The following is a 6,977-nucleotide window of genomic DNA, read 5'->3' on the forward strand; positions in this document are numbered from 1 at the left end:
GGTATCTCTGCCTCCACATGGCCCCACCAGGAACATACAGACATGCAGGCTAAGTGAAAGACCCGTGCCTGATGCAGTTTAAACAAGCCTGGCATGGGTCTGCATTTTTTGCACCCAGAGTGCAATACTTCCCCATGGTTCAGCATGGCATGGGATTCCTGGCCCAATGGGGGCATCAGGAGGAAAAGGTACAGGCTGCGTTTGACCAGATGTACAAGCTAAGTGAGAGACCCGTGCCCGATGCAGTTTAAACACACCTGGCATGGGTCTGCATTTTTTGCACCCAGAGTGCTCCCTCTACAAGGGGCTGTTTGTGGTCAATCCTCGTGAGGAAGGCAGGACTGGATTGAGATTTATCGCCGAAAGCAGATGAGCCTGGACTAGTGGAACCCAGGAAATGGGATCCCCAAGGTGCGCTTCTGGTAGAGCTCCGGCCAGGTGCTAGTCAAACTTGTTCCTGGAGACGAGCCCAGACTTGGGCTAGCTGTCCAAGACACAGATAAAGGGAGCTTGGGGCACTTCAGTGGTTTGTTTTTTCAGTTTTTGGCTTGTTTTCTTGTTTGTTTTTGTTTTTGTTTGCATGCCAGGGGCTTTTAACCATTTTTGACTTTTCTTTCTCCTTTTTCCTGGATATATGAAAGCTCGTAATGATTATGGTCTCTCTCTCTGCTTAATTAACAACGTGGCAGGGAGTCAGATTCATGCGCATTGTCATTGGACCTGCGACTGACCACAAATAGATGGACAGGCCATTGGGGGGAGCAGTCACCCCCTGCTGACTCAAAAAAGAGACCATCAGCAAAACCGGTGGCATAAAATAGTCTCAAACGCTTAGCACTATAACCAAGCTTAAATGCAATTCCAGGCAGAGTCGTAAGAAAATATCACACCATTCTCTTCCTGGCTGCACTGCTGCAACTGTGTAATCATTAAATGTATGATGTGCATTCGGCCTTTGAGTGAGTTTAGATCTGTGCTGGATCCTCACAACAACCCTGTGAGGTAGATTAGGCTGAGAGTCTGTGATTTGCTTCATCTCCAAGCAGGAATTTGAATCTGATTTTTTTCCCCTTTTCCAAGCCCAAATTTGATTTGCAAATGCTCAATGCAGAGACGCTCAAGAATGATCCCTGCAATGCACATGTTGGGCCTATACTGCAGCTTCTCTTGGTTTGCTCTGAGTGACCTCTGAAATAAATTGCACTTTCTAAACAGCACCCTTGTGCCATTGAGCCTCTCCCATCTCCTCAAAAATTCCCACATTAATTTGAACCGCTCCCTCCCCCTTGTGCTACAATTTTGGATAAATCACCAGTTTGGGCTTGGGCAATGGAGAATCATTTGCTTGTTTCTTCTGCCCCCTTGTGATTCACACAGGAACTGCACCCGATCAACTCTCCCAAGATCCTGCTGTTAAAAGCAGGGTCCTGCCTTGGGGATTTATGGAATCTTTGCATCTTTAGTCATAAAACATCCCTGCCCCCCAGCTTGTGCAACTAACCTGTATGTATTATAACCTTTTATCAGAATATCCTAACAATGGATTCTGTAAGGGCACCTTCAGCATTTTTATACATATTGTGCAAATTATGTTTATTCAATTGACAACTTTCAATCTTTTGTTTCTTTTTACAAATATAGATATAGCATATAATTTATACTTATTGATATTAACAGGTCTGTGAATCCAAACCTAGAGTCCTCTAACCATTTTCATGCTGGCTATTTTTTTTTTAAAGGTAATGAGATTCTTCTGCTATGTGAGAAGGTAGGAAGGCACTGAAATATTTTTATGTACAGTTTCAAAAATGTATTATTTTTCATAAATGACCATTAAAAGTATTTGTTTTTATATTTTAAAAAAACTTTGGGAAAGGTTTGTGTTTTGTTTCTGGAGTCTGTTCTGTTTAAACACAGTTCATTGTTGTAAAAGATTGCTTATATTTTTATTTATTTCAAATACTTATAGTCTGCCTTTCAGGGCAAAAGTCTTTCCAAGATGTCTGACATGAAACTGCAACCGTACAGTTCCAATAAGTTACCATACTTTTTATTTCAGAATCCAGCCAAGCAAACCATAAAATCAATAATACTATTTAAGAATCACTTGTGGACAGCGGAGACTGGTGGCTCCACTGTCAGTAGAGGAATGAAGCCACTCCGGCTTTTAGTCTGAACTTTCAAGGAGCTATCCAAGGTGCTGAAACCTTGATGGCTGCTTGAAAGTTCAGAATAAAATCTGACGCAGATTCACTGCTCCACTGACACTAGTACCATCAGTCTCCGCTCCTTTACAGATCATAAAACAGTATTAAAATATAAAAAACAATCAGAATGAAGAAGAGTAGAAATAAAATAGACTAAATTGGGAAGTCGTGGGAGAAAAGAAGTTTTCAAAAGTAGAAAACGTAACAGCGTTGGGACTGGTTTGATTTCTGAGAGAAGAGAATTCCAGAGAAGTGCTGGCACAAAGCAAAAAGCCAGGCACCACATGTTTTATCTCAGGGGCCTGTAGCACCGTCAACAGATCTTCATCCGCAGATCTAAGGGGCTGGGGTGGGATGAAGGTGGAGAGACAGCTTCTCAGATGCCCTGGTCCAGAACCATATAGGGCTTTATGCACTAGTAGCAAGATCTCAAATCTAGCACAGTATCAAATTGGTGACTGGTACGACCTGTTGTTGACATGTTGCCCCAGAGAGCAACCATGCAGTAGCATTTTGGGCTAGCTGTAGCATCCGGACCAATTCAAGGGCATCCCCAGGTAAAGCACATTACAGGAATCAGGTCTATAGGTTACCATCACATAAGTCATGGTCATCTAGCTATCCCAGTTGAGGACTGGTTGTAACTGGCATACCAGCCAAATCTAATAAAAAGCATTCATAGACACTGAAGATACTAGAACCTTCAGTAACAATGCTGGATCAAGGAGTACCCCCAAGCTATGCACCTGTTTTTTTTAGTGGGATTGCAGCCCCATCCGGAACAGGCTACTGATCAATTTCCCTGACCCAGGCACCACTCCACCACAGGGACTCTGTCTCTCTGGGTTTCACTTTCCATTTATTGGCTCTCATCCATCCCACTGAATCCAGTCACTGGTTCAGGAGCTGCAGAGCACCTCCTGATTCAGATGTTACAGAGACAGAGGTGTGGGTCATCAGCATGCTTATAAATGCAATAATGTATTTATCTCTGTATGACATGTTGGCATCAGAGTTTGGCATCGTCAGGCATCTGCCGAGGCCCCACCTCAGCAGGGGCCCCCATTACCTAGTTCCAGAATATTCTGGCCCTGAGCCGCCTCCTCGTTGGGCTTAGGTGATGACATAATCACAAGTGAGTCTTTGGTCTCCAGCCAGCTTGGCTCTGATGGATCCAGCCCCTCTGGGTGAAAAGGCTACCTATGGGCAGAATGAGCACAAATAGCCTATGCATGTTATAGCTCAGGGGTGAGGAACCTTTTCTCAGCTTGAGGGCCACGTTTGGGAGCTGCATGCCAGTGGTGGGTGGGACCAGAGGCAAAAGTGGGCGGAGCACTTTTTACAGTAGGCTCCTTTCAATGCACATACCTACAAACACACACATCTCTGGCCTCCATCCAGGGCAAGCAAGAATAATGATCAGCATTCAAGGGCACATTCCAACCAGAAAAAACACATTCACTGAAGGTACAAAGCAAGGTCAGGGAGGAGTGTGGCCTGAAGAGAGTCTCAAGGGCCAGGCAGAGAGGCCTGGATGGCTACATTTGGCCCCTGGGCCTGAGGTACCCCACCCCAGTGATAGCTAATAACCTCAGCTATTACTCCAAGCTGTGTCAAGGCTCATCTTGCACCCAAGCCTCCAACCAACCATCCTGCCACAGTAAACTGCCCTGGTAGCGTCTTGGGCACTACGTGAAAAACACTGCAAGACTTGCTAGAAGAACAATTCAGCAAAAGGTGCCCTGTTCTTACCTTATCTGGAGAACTGTGTTTGCTCTGGTGGGGATCGGGTAGGTGCCGCCAGAGTCTTTTGACAGTTGTTAATAATTAATTTCCCAGTCTGATTTGTATTTCCTTTGCAGAGTCAATCAACGGAACTTTCTGTTGCTTAATTTTTAAAAAAACAAAACAGATGTGTCACTGTGCATATTCTCTCTGGAGCCTAGATCACATATGTGTGGGAGCTGAACAGCCATTTCAGTATCGGTGCATGTAAAAGTAAGATTTAGCTTAACTGCACTGTAAGGTGGGGACTTCCAGATGGGGGCTTAATATTGCAAAGGGATCTTTCAGGTATCACCAGCAGGTGGCTGGCATCAGGTTGGTTTGTTTCGACATTGGATTTTCCTGGAAAAGGTAAATCCAGATTAAATGGGAGGGGGGTGTTAAGGGCATATGGGCTGACATTTTGAAGCCAACGATGTTGTTTGGATGCCGTGACAAATTTGCATGCATTAGGGACACACATCCCACAATCAACACTCTTCTGGAAACGTCCGGTGTTTACACACAAGAATCTTACAGCATTTGTTTTGTTTTGCTGAAATCCGTCCAGAAGGTGAATGGAAAGCCTAGACTTGGTCAGAAAGCTCATCTGCATTACAAATGTCTCTCTCACTTCCCCCCCTTTTCTGTCCAGTATTGGCATGGAACAAATGTGCATGTCAAGAGCAAGTGAGACGCTCAAAAATACTTTAAGCTTTACATGTGCAAGTACGCAAGATCTGTAATGCTCAGTCTCTATCAGTTTCGAAAGACAGGAGTGGGGGACGTGCAAACATTCCTTAAAGAAAAACAAAAGAGGAGTTGCAGTGGCTTTTCTTCTACCATGGAACATGCTCTGTGTTTGCCTTTGAGTAGGCGTGGGGAACCTCAGGCCTCAGGGGACAAATGCAGCCCTCTGGGCCTCTCTGTCCGGCCCTCAGAACTCTCCTAGACCATGCCATTCACTAGTCCTCCTTCACACCCTCCTTGAGTGTTTTTGCCTGGCTGGAATGCACCCTTGAACTCTGATCATGCTTCATCGGCATAATAACATTAATAAAGTATATTTTTATTTTTATTTTAAAAATGTAGCAAAATAAAAACAAACCTCTGTAAAATGGAATAAACGTGAGCAAGATCATTAACAGAGCCATTCGCCTTAGCAAAGGCACCAACTTGGGTTGGGCAGAGAACTGACCAATATTGACTGAAGTGTGGGGGGAGCCACTCAACTGCCAGGGGCAGCCTTCTTCATGAAGCGCCATCAGGTTCTAGACTGACTCCGCCCACCCAGGCTAGCCATTGGATCCTCCAGGGCAGGAAGGAATGTAAGAGGATTCCTTGTTCGAGCAACCAGGTCTTCCTCAGCTCCAGCGTGTGGACTATCCTTCAGACCTGGCGTCTGGCTTGCTCCTGCTTCCTGGGTTGCCCTTCTGTGCTGACTACTAGCTTGTCCCATGACTTCTGGCTCACTTCTAGCTCCTACCCGTGGTCTAGCCCGGACACCTAGATGTTATAATGTCAAGGAGGAAGGGGACAGAAGAGGAGACTTCCAAGGGATGAAATTCTACAGTCTGCCACAACCAAGAAAGCCCTGTTCCATGTTTCCATCCATGATGCTTCGGTTGGTGGTAGGATGAGAGCAGAGCCTTTCCAAAAGACCTCAGTGGTCAGGCAGGGTCATGTTGGAGCAGACAGTCCTCTAAAACCCCTTGCCTCAAACTGTTTAGGGCAGGGATGGGGAACTTGTTATCCTCCAGATGTTTCTAGGCTATAACTCCCATCATTCTTGACCATTGGCCATGATGACTGGGGTTGATGGGAGATAGACTCCAACAACATTTGGAGGGCTATAGGTTCCCCATCCCCAATTCAGGGCTTCCAAGGAGCACTTTGAATCAAGCATAGAACCAAGCCAAGAGCCACTGGAGCTTTAAATGATAATGAAATAACATCCTCCAGAAAGCTGGCACCTTCAGCCCTCTGGCTGTGGCATCCTTACCAGCTGCAGTATCTGAACACTTTTCAAAGGCAACCCTACAAGCCAGGCTGTACGACGGTTAGATCTGCCTTCCTAGATAAAGGGTGCAAGTGGTGCACTAGCTGAAACATTTAAGCAATCAAGAGTTCATTTATTGCCTTATTTGAAGGGGGTGGTGGGATCAGAATAAAGTTTTTAAATGCTGCAAAGTGGCTCCAGGGAGATGGATTCATGACATCACAAGCACAAGCCAATCTGAGCCATGCATGTATGGTTTCTGCTGTCAACTAGCCGAACCAGTTTTCCCCATCCTTGACCCTGGAGAGGATTTGATACATGCAGTGCAAATGTGGTGAGTGTGTGCTTCCAGATTGCAGAAACTCTGCCCCCCCCATCTTTCTCTTTCTCTCTCTCTCTGTGAAGGAATGTTGACTTTCTTTTAAAAGAGACGTCATACCCCAATTTTGCAGTGTTGGTTTGGGTAAAAAGTACAAGGTACCATGCGTCAGAGATTGGAAAAGTTACTTTTTTTGAACTACAACTCCCATCAGCCCCAGCCACCATGGCCACTGGATTGGGCTGATGGGAATTGTAGTTCAAAAAAGTAACTTTTCCAAGCTCTGCTCTTCCTCTTCCTAGGTTACCTCAGGACCATCGTATCAAGTGTGGCTGCTTGGACTCTGGAAGATCCCCATAAGGACTAAATTGAAAAGATACGCCTAGCTCAATCTCAGCCTTTTAATTTAATCTCGATTCCAACAGTCTCTTGTCAAAATGTAGAGTGAGCCTTATGCAACACAGGATGCAGTGCGGGTGCTCTAAAGTACTTGAGCAATGTATTTCTCTTGTCTCGATTTCTGTTAAAACATTTTGTGTCCTGCCTTTCCACCCCCATGTCTGCAAGACAACATTTGAAAATGAAATAATCCAAAGATCAACATTTTTAAATAAAAAAATCCCAAACACATTCTAACAACAATCAACCTAAACACATAAATACACTATTTAATATGAATGAAATTGTG

This window comes from Rhineura floridana, chromosome 12, assembly GCF_030035675.1.
Source record: "Rhineura floridana isolate rRhiFlo1 chromosome 12, rRhiFlo1.hap2, whole genome shotgun sequence".
NCBI classification, from domain to species: domain Eukaryota; kingdom Metazoa; phylum Chordata; class Lepidosauria; order Squamata; family Rhineuridae; genus Rhineura; species Rhineura floridana.